We start from the raw sequence: 13,982 nt of genomic DNA on the forward strand, positions 1-13,982 counted from the left end.
CCCAGGTCTCCAGGCAGCAGTCTTTATAACTGTCCTTCCACAACTGCTCCACACCATACTGCTCCTCTCATTTAGGAGGGTTCTTGCCATCTCCCATAATTGTCCCCTTGATTTTCCCAGGACAAGAGCTGAGGCCTGACTCAATTGCCCAATATTACAAAAGGGAGGCAGCTTACAGCAGCAGTTCAGCCTTTGATGTTGCTGGATCTTGTACAGTCTTTCCTTGTGGCCATCAGCACTGCTACTCTGAACACCTCCCATGTGCCCCAAGGCATTGATTCCTCCTGCCCCTGATAGAGGCTCCCAGGAAAGGGACTGCTGGACAGAAGATATGCAGACATCACTTTCAAGAGTGAGGGCTGGAGCAGTTCAGTTACCACCTGCTGCCTGCATGGGCAGGAGCATCCCTGCATCCTGCCTGGAACTGGTTCTTTTCATTTTCCTTAATTTTCCTGATCTGAGGCCAGGATGGCAAATGGCCTAGCATTGTGGCTTTGGCCCCATGAGCAGTGGAGCCCTGAAAGTTGCTCACTGACCAAGTAGGTCTGCTGATCCCTGAGGCATCTGTTCAGATCCTTGGGCCTGCAGGGGAGTTTCTACCCCCAGGGACACTCCAGGCATCTGCCCTCTTCTGGGTCTAGGATCTCATCTTTTAATTATTTCCTCACCTCCAATTCAATTTCAAAGCTGAGGGTCTTTCTCTGCTAGAGGCACACATGCCCCCTTGGCCTCAAGTCACTGAGGGGTTGCATGCAGCAGGTCTGCCCACAGCTCCTGCCTCTCCTAAGATTGCTTATACAGGAAACCCCAGAACCCAGTGGTTCTGAAACAATGACAGTCACCACTAACACTGAGCTCTGTGCCCTCTGCACAGTATCTGAGCTGGTCCTCACCCAGCATTAGGAGGTGGGTGTTTTCAGCAGCCACTTCCCATACAAGTCACCAGAGGCAGCTCTGCCTCTGGCCCCAAGTGTCTTCTCTGTCCCATCCTAGAGGAAAGTGGCTTGATCTTCACAAGGGGGGAGAGCTGCACAGTGTGGATTGTCAAGGCAGGCAATTGGGAGCAGCTGGTGGAACATCTGGTGCCTGCCTTCCAGGCGGGTGACCTCATGTATATCAACATCTTCTTCAGAACATATCGGGTCTTCACCACTACCGAGGAGGCCCTGGACAGGTTGTTCTACAGGTAAGAGCCAGCCCCATCCCTGGAGATGACTGCTCTGCCCCCAACTTGCTTGTGTCTCAGAAATGTCATTTCATCCTCCTGGCCTCAGTTTCCTCCTTGAGAAGGAGAGCGGTTAAAGGAAAAACCTTCAAGGTTGATTGTAAGGACTAACTGGGAGAATCCATGGAAAATTTTTCCTCAAGCTTGGCCCAGTGGGCAGGGTGGCTGGAGGGGCAGGGTTGTTCCTAGGCAGGACTTTCCTCTTCCCAGTGAGGAAGCTCTCAGCCTCACCCCCTTCCTGACCCCAGTTTTCTCATTAATAAAGGAGGTCTGAGATCTTTTTCAGTTCCTCCAACCTTGATGTGGTCAGAGTCAGAGACCACATATCACTTACAGGATTCCATTTATATGAAGGGTCCACAATGGGCAAATACAGACAGAAGATAGATCAGTGGTTGCTAGGGACTGGGTTGAGGGTGGTTGGGAAGATGTGACTGCTATTGAGCCTAGGATTTCATTTGGAATTGATGAAAATATTCTGGGATTAGATAGTGGTTATAGTTTTACAGCCTTATGAATATACCAAAAAAAGCACTGAGTATAGCAACTTCAAAAGGCTGAAGTTATGGCATGTTAATTATAGCTCAGTGTAAAAAAGTGTTCAGCCAATACTGGAAGTCCATAATATTTGCTTTTAGTGGGGCCTGGGCAGCTTGTGAAATTGACAAACACCTGCACATTCACTGATGGTCTTAAGAAAGTCTCAGGGGCTTTCATAGACTAGAGGAATTGGGAGGGGTGTGTCAGGTGATTTGCTACTTCCCCAGTTCTGGTCTTTCCCTTTGACCAATCTGTCCAAATCCCCCACCCCACCCTGTTGGCCTCCTGGGAATGGCATCTTCCCTCATGTATTTTTGGGGAGCTCATAGATAGTCTTCTCATTACCCTGAGCTTCTATGCAAGCTGTTGATGTCCCGAGTCTACCACAGGTAAGAAAAAGTCTTTGTGGGAACTTGTAAAATAGCAGGTGGTGGCACTGCTCAGGTGCTGCTGTACTGGCTGGTAAACTGCCATGGCCCTGAATCCCCCGAATGCTACAGTAGTCCCCCTGGCCTTTTCTTTGGGGACCCAGGACCTCCCCATGATCTGGCACTTCAAGTGTTCATGCTTCATGGCAGGGGGCCTCAGAACCCTGACAGAGGCTGGTTTTCTTTCTCTTGACCAAACTGCCAGCCTAGCTCTTCATGTATACCTCCCTGCTTCTTCCCCATCCTGACTACCTCAAAACTAATCTTGTAGCTGTGGGACTGCTGAGAAAACTCACCCAAAATGCAGGGAAGCAAAGATAAAAGCACACATACGGACACTAATATTTCTAAATCTCACACTCACCCCTGATCTTCCCCTCCCAACTCCCCCTTTCTCAAGCCTTCAGGGTGCCATGCAGCTGAGAGGCACTTAACCAGGCACTTCCTTCTCTGCCTCTTCCTCTCATCCAGTCTTCCAAAACTTTTTGTGGCCTCATCACTGTCAAGGGAAACCCTCACCACTGAGGGATCCTCATGACAACAGCCTCATAAATCCCTCACCCTGGATTCCCTCTGCCAGCAGCTATCCAGGTAAGACCACCTTATCAGCAAGAACCTGTGCTGCTGCTTCATGCCCACACCCAGGCCAGTCTGACCATTGGCCATGGGGAGAGGTGGCTAAGTTGGTGCCTGCTTCTGATTCCTAGTTGGTGGCCAGGACCATAGATTTACTACTCTCCCACCAGCCACGAGACTTTGGAAGGAACAGCAATGAGGACCCTGTCAAAGGCAGGCCACACTTACTTTCAGGGGAAAATCTGGCCTGATAGTTAAGATCTCTGGTATTGCCATTTTCCAAACTTTGTCAATGACAGAAAGTGCTGCCTTGTAGCCAGATTAAATTTAAGTCCTCAAGGCAGCCTTCCCAATATGAAGAGTGTAGAACATTTCTTGAGGGACACATGGCCTGGAGGACCTCAGCCAGCCTGCCTGGGAGCTCATCCTCCTGAGCTCTTGGGGAGAAGGGCTCTCCAGCACAATAGCAGGGAAGCAGGAGGACAAGGACAGTTTCCCTGGGCCATCTCAGACCTCCCAGGGAGGCCTTAAGGTCATCATTTCCTGCTGTCCAGCCCCAGTATAGCATCAAAGGAGAAAAATTACCTGCTCATTAGTATAGGTACCAGTATGTGATGTCCTGCTTCAGCTTCTTCTCTCTGCGGCCTGTCACCAGGATGTGACAAAGGTGAAGAGCACAGGGTTGATGTGATAATGGTCCACAGAGAGCATGCCAACTCATGCACCAAACCAAGAAATCCAGGGAGAATTTCAGGACAGGCTGTACCTCCCCAGGATTGCCCAGGTTTTAGTTCTTATGACATGATTGCAGTGACACATGTTCCCACATGGGACCATTGTGTTTGCTGAAATACTGCAAAAATGGGGTATAAAGAGCTATAAAGGCCAAAATATATAAAGAACCCTTAAAACTCAATAATGAGAAGACAGCACAGTTAGAAAACAGGTCAAAGAACTAAACAGAAACTTCAACAAAGAAGGTAAATAGTTGGTAAATATGTAAGAAAAGATGTTCAACATCATTTAAAAGTAGAGAATTGCAAATTAAAGCTGTTTGATTTCTCTATGCTCCAGTAGGATGGGCTAAAATCCAAAACACTGGCAACAACCATTGCTGGGGAGGCTGTGACACAATAGGAGCTCTCATTCATTGCAGGAAGGGATGCAAAATTGTATGGTCACTTGGAACACAGTTAGACAGTTTCTTACAAAGGTGAATACAGGCTTACCACAGGACCCAGGAATCACACTCCTTAATATTTGCACAAAGGATTAGAAAGTTATGTCCATGCAAAAATCTACACAGGAATGTTTATAGCAGCTTTATTCATAATTGCCCCAACTTGGAAGCAACTAACATGCCCAATCATAGCTGAGTGGATAAACAAAATGCACAGTCATACAGTGGAAAGTGTACAATGGAATGCAATAAAAAGAAATGGGGTATCAAGCCACAAAAACATGGGAGAAACTTCAAGACCTACTGCGAAATGAAAGTAGGCACTCTGAAAAAGGCTCAATATTTGTGATTCTAGCTATATACCACTGTGGAATAGGAAAAATGATAGAGACAGTAAAAACATCAGTGGTTCCCAATGGATTTTTTGGGAAGGGCTACAGGAGTGAGATGAATAGATGGAGTACAGTGCATTATTAGGGCAGTAAAACTATTCTGTAGGATCTGACTCCAGATTGCTCTTATTCTAGTTGAACCATGAAACCCAGGGATATCAGTCCCTCCAAGAATGAAAACAAGAAATCTGTGAATACCTTCAACTACAGGCAAAAAAAATTCCATTCCTCTGCCTAATAATATCTACATCCCTCCACAGCCTGAAGAAGCCAGAACAGCCATTGCCCCATGTACCTTAAATATCTGAATTAACAAAAATAAGGGGTGATTAAAGACATTGCAACCAGAGTCATCAAACTTTACTAATTACTTTAACCATGGGTCTTTATCTTGAAGTCCCCCTGTGACTTTCTTGTAACTTGGGCACCTTATTTTGACCTTCTTCTATGATTTCCCTGTAACCTGCACTGCTATGGTCAGTCTATGCCAACCCCAACCAGTTTAATAAGTTCTGAAAGTCTGCCAAAGTCCACACTTGTGCAATAAGCATTCTTTGCTTTTCCAGGCAAGGCCAATTATAATATGCCAACTTAAAGTGTGGCACATTCTCCACCTCCTATGTCAAAGTTTCATAAATACACAAACTCTTTAAACTGAGACATATTTGACCCTTGTCACCTGTTTACTTACTTGGTTGCCTTACTGTAAAACTCTTAGTTTTCTCAACATCTTGGTGTCACAGCAATTACTTCTGTGTACACTGGGAAATGAACCCACATCTTTGGTGTCTAGGTTTGTAATTTTTAGACCCCAAAAATTATATTTAAAGCTAATCCATTCCTGTGACTGCAAATTGTATAGATGGTGGCTTTTGAGTAGATGTGGTTAAGGGACCTTAGTTAGATTGCTTGATTAGTTCACTTTTGACTGGACTACATTAATGCGGTGTGACTCAGGTTGAGTCTACATACTTGATAAGTTGTATATAAAATGAGAACTGAAAACAGAAACATACAGAGAGAAAGAAGACATGCAGAGAAAGGAAGCTGCCATTTTTGTCCTGCCATGTGAGAGAAAGGAGAAAGCAGGGAAGTCTCTATATTCACTTACAACTGTAGAAAGACAGAAAAGTCTTAATAGGCCCAAAGAAGGAAGTCCAGGGAGAGATGCTTGGTTATCACAGCTGAGCTCAATGGGAAAGTAAAGAGAAGCTGGTAGACCAGCCATCTTACTTCACCATGTGGCAGGACACCTGTATCACCAGTATCTGACTTTGGTGAGAGAGCATCCCTTATCTCTTATGATGCCTTAATTTGTAAATTTCATTGCCTTGGACCTGTAAGAATTTCCTCTAATAAAATCCCCATTATAAATGACAACACATATCTGGTACTTTGCATCCATAGCCCTGTGGCAAACTAGGACAAACTAGGACAGAAATTGGTACCAGGAGTAACTGCTTGCAATTACTAAAAAAAGTTGGAATGACTTTGTAAATGGGTGAGGGATAGTTTTTGGAGGAAATGTGACATGCCTGATAGAAAAGGCTTGTATTGTTTTTAAGAGACTTTGGTGGGAATATGAAGCCTATAGTTATTTCAGATGAGGCCCTAGACAGAAATGATGATTATGAATTTGAAAGTGCTGAGCTTGGACCGAGCTGAGATTTCTGAACTAAATGTGAGAAATGTGGCCTGGTGTCTCCTTGCAGTTTAGAGCAAAATGCCAGAGAAGAGAGAGAAGCTGAGAGCTTCTAGGGACAAAGAAACCATAAACTGATGATTCCAAACTTCTGGATAACAAGTCCCCAGAGGACAGTGCCCAATGTGAGGAACAGTCAGGCATTTTTATGCAAGACAGGATTGGAAAGGCAGTCACCCAGAGAGAATTGCTATCTTACTGTCTGATGGTTGGGATACCATTGAAATTCATGGAAAACCAAAGAGCTATTTTCAAGATCTGTATGAAAGAAACAACTGTCAGCTTGAACTAAAAGGAACAGGGAGAGGAGATTAAAGGGAAAAATGGCTTTAAGAGGAAAATCACTGAAGCTGGGGTGTGGACCTAAGACATGTTCTCAGGCCAAGAGTAGGACCCCACCCATGTATGCATAAAGGATATATTTGCCCTGGCATTTGAAGAGGGTAGACCTTCCAAAACTCCATTCTTCAAGGAGAGTTTGACCACCCCAGGCTACAGGGAGAGTGGGGTATGTACCTGAATATTAGAAAGAGTTAGATAGACACCCCAGTGTTCTGAGATGGCTGGACCTGTATGCCAGAGATGAGGGACTATTTGGTCACCACTCCTCTGTCCTAAAGGGGATGGGACTGTGCCACAGATATTGGCAAATGTGTGGTTATCAACCCAGTGCTTGTGGAGAGTGAGGTCTGAATCTCAGCTCCCACTCAGGTACTGAAAGAGGGTAGAAAAGAGAAGATAGCAATTGGTAAAGCCTGTGGATGGGGAAGGCCCCCAGAAGGCCTTGAGGAGAAGAAACCATCTTTCTTTAGATGATTCTCAGACTTTGAAATCTAATGGTGTATACCCTGCAAGATTTTGGAACTGTTTGGGAATCATGACACCTGTTTTCCTTCCAATTTCTCATGTTTTTTTTTTTTTTTTTTTAAATATTTATTTATTATTATTATTTTTTAATTACATTAAAAAATATATATGAGGTCCCATTCAACCCCACCGCCCCCGCCCCCCACTCCCCCCACAGCAACACTCTCTCCCATCATCGTGATACATCCATTGCACCTGGTAAATTCATCTCTGAGCATCACTGCACCCCATAGTCAATGGTCCACATCATAGCCCAGACTCTCTCACGTTCCATCCAGTGGGCCCTGGGGGGATCTACAGTGTCCCGTAATTGTCCGTGAAGCACTATCCAGGACAACTCCACGTCCTGAAAACGCCTCCACATCTCATCTCTTCCTCCCGTTCCCCACACCCAGCAGCCCCCATGGCTACCGTTCCCACACCGATTCCACATTTCCTCTGTGGACATTGGATTGGTTGTGTCCATTGCACACCTATGTCAAGTGAGGGCTTAGATTCCACATGGGTGCTGGATGCACTCTTCCCGCTTCTAGTTGTAGACACTCTAGGCTCCATGTTGTGGTGGTTGACCTTCTTCAACTCCATGTTAGCTGAGTGGAGTAAGTCCAATAAGTCAAAGTGTAGGAGCTGAAGTCTGTTGAGGCTCTGGGCCTGGGTGTCATATTATCAGTCCAGAGATTCAAATCCCCTACATATATCTTAAACTCAGCACCAACTACAATTCCAATAAAGTAGCATGCAAGTCTTGTGAAAAGAGATCCCCTCTGAGTCCATTTCCATCACGCAGAAACACCAGCTCCAAAGAAGGGCCATCTGTCATGGCAGTGAACCCCTTCTGCCATGACCATAGCACCCGTGGGTCTCTTTATCCTTCAAAAGAACCAATACCTGGGGTTGTATCTACCTTATCTGTCTCTTAGACTCTGTTCAGTTGTACATAGGGGTATTCCTTCTGACAACCTCCAGACTCTTTTTTAGAGACTCACAGCCTTATAATCTCATTTCTCCTTTCCATTTCCCCCTTACATTAGGTCAAACCGCTTCCCGAAGTCATGTTATTATATGTAGACAGGTATATTCTGCTGTTCCGCATTGAATCTTTAATTCAAGGTCATTTTCTAGTTGCTTCTTCAGCTGGTATGTGGTGGTGATCCCTCGGTGCCAGGGAGGCTCATCCCCGGGTGTCGTGTCCCACGCTGGGGGGAATGCATCACATCTACATGCTGAGTTTGGCTGTGAGAGTGGCCACATTTGAGTAACATGAAGGCTGTCAGGAGGAAACCCCCAGGCACAATGCTACTCTAGGCCTTGTTCTTATTGCAGGTGCATAGGCTCAAAAGTGTAGCCGTTAGTATCAAGAGCCCACTGTTGGGCCCTCCTTCCTTCCTGGTTCTTGCCGTTGCACCTGGAGGATTGCCGCTGCTCTCCCAGGGCCCACAACAGCGACCCCCCGGCCAGGAGCCCAGTACCCCCCCAGCTGTTGTTTTTAATTGTTTCCACTATGACTATATGTAGACATTACCATATACCCTGGGCATATGCCCTGTATAACTCCCTGTCAACCATATATATCCTGTCAATAACATCCCATATCAGTATTCCTCCGCTGCCATTGTTGAACCACTCTGTGATCCAAAACTTCCCGTAAAGTGAATCCCAACATAATGTCAGCTTCAGAAGAGTCTTAGATCACCAAAATTCATATATACAATATACAGTATTTCCCCAGATCCACCATAAAACCTTTTCCCTTCCACAGCAATAATCTTTTAACTTATTCATATCATATTTCCTGAAACTGATGTACAGATTCCGAAACTATAGTTTTCAAACAAGGTAACATTTGTGCTTACTATGTGGTCCATACTTTAGGTTGTACAGTTTTCTAAATTTTTTAGTTATCCTATGTTTTGTCTTATGGTTTTCATTATTAGTCTGTCGTCCCCTATATGTTTTTGGTGTAATATTAGCTGTTTTATATTCATCCTCATGTACTCTCACATAACTCCTCTTTTGCCCCCTTATTTACCTTTGTTCTATCCATTGCATGTCCATTTTCCCCTCCCCTTAGGGCCCACAACGCCTGCCAATCTAATGCCCTGGGAGCCGTCCTTTCTCACGAGAGATACAGTTCTCTCTATTCGATGGCATTAGTCTTCCCCAGGATATGGGTCCACCCCACCCGATGGTAGAACCCACCTTGGCAAAATGAGCCTTCAGCTATTCCCTCCGGAGTCCGTCCCGCATCAGACCATACCCCTTGAGCGTCCTAACCAGGTGTCCCTCCTATTTATACTTTGATACGTTTTACTCAACATTTAGTTCTCAACGAACTTCTGGCACTCTCCCATGTTTGTATGTTGCCCCTCCCTCCCACCTATTTCTTGGACCATATTACCCCTCTTCCCATCCCCAGCCCCCCTCAAACCCAGAAAACCCCACCCGAAGGTAACCCCTTGCCCCCATTTTGTCCCTTCTTTGTGCTCATACTTACCCCCAGCTCATCACAGATTCCACCCCTACAGACATTAACTCACATCCTTCCTCCACCCCCCGATTTCCAGTAAGCCACTTTTCCAGACTCTAGCTCTCTGAGGCAGTTAACTTATTTCATATCATTGAGGTCATATAGTATTTGTCCTTCAATGCCTGGGTTGCTTCACTTAACATAAGATTCTCAAGGTTCATCCATGTTATCACGTGCGATTGTAGTGTATTAGTTCTTACAGCTGAGTAGTATTCCATTGTGTGTATATACCACATTTTATTGATCCACTCATCTGTTGATGGACTTTTGGATTGATTCCAACTTTTGGCGATGGTGAACAATGCTGCTATGAACATTGGTGTACATATATCGGTTTGTGTCCTTGTTTTCAGATCTGATGGGTATATACCCAGCAGTGGTATTGCTGGGTCATATGGCAAATCTATGGATAATTTTTTGAGAAACGGCCAAACTGTCCTCCAGAATGGTTGGATCCTTCTGCATTCCCACCAGCAATGGATGAGTGTTCCCCTTTCTTCACATCCTCTCCAGCATTTGTATTCTACTGTTTTTTTCATGGCTGCCAATCTTATGGGAGTAAGATGGTATCTCATTGTAGTTTTGATTTGCATTTCCCTGATAGCTAGGGATTTGGAGCATTTTTTCATGTGCTTTTTAGCCATTTGTATTTCTTCTTTGGAGAAGTGTCTGTTTAAATCTTTTTCCCATTTTTTAAATGGGTTGTTTATCTTTTTGTTTTCGAGATATATGAGTTCTTTATATATGCAAGTTATAAGTCTCTTATCAGATATATGGTTGCCAAATATTTTCTCCCATTGTGTGGGTTCCCTTTTTACTTTCTTGACAAACACCTTTGAGGTGCAGAAGGCTTTAATTTTGAGATAGTCCCATTTATCTATTTGTTCTTTTGCTGCTCGTGCTTTTGGTGTGATATTCATGAAGCCATTTCCTATTACAAGGTCCTGTAGATGTTTCCCTACACTGCTTTCTAAGGTCTTTATGGTCTTGGCTCTTATATTTAGGTCTTTGATCCATCTAGAGTTGATCTTTGTATAAGGTGTGAGATGGTAATCCTCTTTCATTCTTCTACATATGGCTATCCAGTTCTCCAGGCACCATTTGTTGAATAGGCCATTCTCTCCCAGTTGAGAGGGTTTGGTGGCTTTATCAAATATTATATGGCTATATACATGAGGTTCTATATCTGAACTTTCAATTCGATTCCATTGGTCTGTGTGTCTCTCCTTATGCCAGTACCATGCTGTTTTCACTACTGTAGCTTTGTAGTATGTTTTGAAGTCAGGAAGTGTGATTCCTCCTATTTCGTTTTTCTTTTTCAATATGTCTTTGGCTATTCGGGGCCTCTTTTTATTCCAAATAAATTTCATAGTTAGTTTTTCTAGTTCCTTAAAGAAGGCTGTGTTGATTTTTATTGGGATTGCATTGAATGTGTAGATCAGTTTTGGTAGGATAGACATCTTAATAATATTCAGTCTTCCTATCCATGAACAGGGAATATTCTTCCATTTATTTAGGTCTTCTTTGATTTCCTTGAACAATCTTGTATAGTTCTCGATGTATAAGTTTTTTACCTCTTTAAATTTATTCCTAAGTATTTGATTTTTTTATTTACTATTGTGAATGGTATTTGTTTCTTGATTTCCTCCTGATCTTGCTCATTATTGGTGTACAGAAATGCTACTGATTTTTGCGCATTGATCTTATAACCTGCGACTTTGCTAAACTCATTTATGAGTTCTAGGAGCTTTGTTGAAGATCTCTCAGGGTTTTCTATATATAGGATCATGTCATCTGCAAATAATGAAATTTTGACTTCTTCCCTTCCAATTTGAATGCCTTTTATATCTGGTTCTTGTCTCAGTGCTCGAGCCAGTACTTCCAAGACAATGTTAAATAGGAGCGGAGACAATGGGCATCCTTGTCTTGTTCCTGATTTTAGAGGGAAGGATTTCAGGACTTCGCCATTGTAAACAATGTTGGCTTTAGGTTTTTCATATATACTCTTTATCATGTTCAAAAAGTTTCCTTGTATTCCGATCTTTTGGAGTGTTTTTATCAGGAAGGGGTGCTGTATTTTGTCAAATGCCTTTTCTGCATCTATAGATATAATCATGTGATTTTTTTCCTTCAATCTGTTTATATGGTGTATCACATTGATTGATTTTCTTATGTTGAACCATCCTTGCATACCTGGAATAAATCCCACTTGGTCATGGTGTATAATTCGTTTAATGTGTTGTTGAATACGATTAGCAAGTATTTTGTTAAGTATTTTTGCGTCTAGGTTCATTAGAGAAATTGGTCTGTAATTTTCCTTTCTTGTGGTGTCTTTGTTTGGCTTTGGTACTAGGGTAATGTTGGCATCATAGAAGGAATTAGGCAGTGTTCCTTCTGTTTCGATTTTTTGGAATAGTTTCAACAGGATTGGTGTTAGTTCTTTCCGGAATGTTTTGTAGAATTCACCTGTGAAGCCATCTGGCCCTGGGCTCTTCTTAGTTGGGAGATTTTTAATGACTGATTCTATCTCTTTGCTTGTGATTGGTTTGTTAAGATCATCAATTTCTTCTTTCGTCAGTATGGGCTGCTTATGTATTTCTAGGAATTTGTCCATTTCCTCTAAATTGTCATTTTTGTTGGAATATAGTTTTTCAAAGTATCCTCTTATGATAGTCTTTATTTCTGTGGGGTCAGTGGTGATATCACCTTTCTCATTTCTTATTTTGTGTATTTGCATCTTTTCTCTTTTTTTCTTTGTTAGTCTCGCTAAAGGTTTGTCAATTTTGTTGATCTTCTCAAAAAACCAGCTCTTGGTCTTGTTTATTTTTTCAAGTGCTTTCTTATTTTCTATTTCATTTAGTTCTGCTCTTATCTTTGTTATATCCTTCCTTCTTCTTCCTGTTGGGTTACTTTGTTGTTGTTTTTCTAATTCCTTCAAATGTGCAGTTAATTCTTCAATTTCTGCTCTTTCTTCTTTTTTGATATATGAATTTATGGCTATAAATTTCCCTCTCAGTACCGCTTTTGCTGCATCCCATAAATTTTGGTATGTTGTGTTATCATTATCATTTGTTTCAAGGTAGTCATTGATTTCTTTTGAGATTTCCTCTTTGACCCACTGTTTTTCTAAGAGTGTGCTGTTTAATTTCCAAATTGTCGTGTGAAGTCTGGGTCTCTGTCCCTTGCAAATTTCCAGCTTGACTCCACTGTGGTCAGAGATATTGTTTTGTATGATTTCGATCTTTCTGAATTCATTAAGCCTTTCTTTGTGGCCTAGCATATGGTCAATCTTGGAGAATGTTCCATGTGCGCTTGAGAAAAATGTATATCCTGCTGTGTTTGGGTGTAATGATCTATATATGTCTATTAGATCCAGCTCTTCTAATATACTGTTCAAATGCTTTGTTTCTTTAGTGATTCTCTTTTGAGATGTTCTGTCCAGAGTTGATAGTGGTGTATTAAAATCCCCCACTATAATTGTAGATGCATCTATTCTTTCACTTAGTTTTTCCAGCGTTTGCCTCACATATTTAGAGGCGCCCTTGTTAGGAGCATAAATATTTATGATTGTTCGATCTTCTTGAGAAATTGTCCCTTTCACTAAAATATAGTATCCTTCTTTGTCTCTCACAATTGTTTCGCATTTAAAGTCTATTTTGTCTGATATTAATATAGCTACTCCTGCCTTTTTTTGGTTGTTGTTTGCTTGTATGATTGTTTTCCAGCCATTCACTTTCAACCTCCATGAGTCTCTGGGTCTAAGATGTGTCTCTTGTAGGCAGCATATAGATGGGTCGTATTTCCTTATCCAGTGTCCCAGTCTGAATCTTTTGATAGGTGAGTTTAATCCGTTGACATTCAGTGTTATTATGTTTAGAGAGTTATTTATGGTAGCCATATTTTGGTTGGATTTGTGTTTGTTATATTTTGTTTGTATTATTTTATTTTCCCCTTCTATTTTTGTCTTTCTTGTTGCTTTTACACTCTCCTCCATCTCTGACTGTCCTGTTTTTTCCTTTCTTCCTGCAGAATTCCCTTAAGAATTTCTTGAAGGGGAGGTTTCTTGTTGATATACTCTTTCAGTTTCTGTTTATCTGTGAATATTTTGAACTCTCCATCATTTTTGAATGCTAGTTTAGCTGGATAGAGTATTCTTGGTTGGAGATTTTTTTCCTTTAGTACCTTGACTATATCATACCACTGCCTTCTTGCCTCCATCGTTTCAGATGAGAAATCAGCACTTAATCTTATGGAGTTTCCCTTGTATGTGATGGTTTTCTTTTCTCTTGCTGCTTTTAGAATTTTTTCTTTGTCTTGAGCATTGGATAATTTGACAAGTATATGTCTTGGGGTGGGCCTGTTGGGGTTTATGACCAGTGGAGTGCGCTGTGCTTCTTGGATATGTACATCTGTCTCTTTCAGTAGATTTGGGAAGTTTTCATTCATTATTTCCTGCAACACTCCTTCTGACCCCTTTCCCTTCTCTTCTCCTTCTGGAATGCCTATAATACGTATGTTTGAGCGTTTTGCGTTATCATTCAGGTC

Source organism: Dasypus novemcinctus, chromosome 31 (genome assembly GCF_030445035.2).
Source record: "Dasypus novemcinctus isolate mDasNov1 chromosome 31, mDasNov1.1.hap2, whole genome shotgun sequence".
Lineage (NCBI taxonomy): Eukaryota > Metazoa > Chordata > Mammalia > Cingulata > Dasypodidae > Dasypus > Dasypus novemcinctus.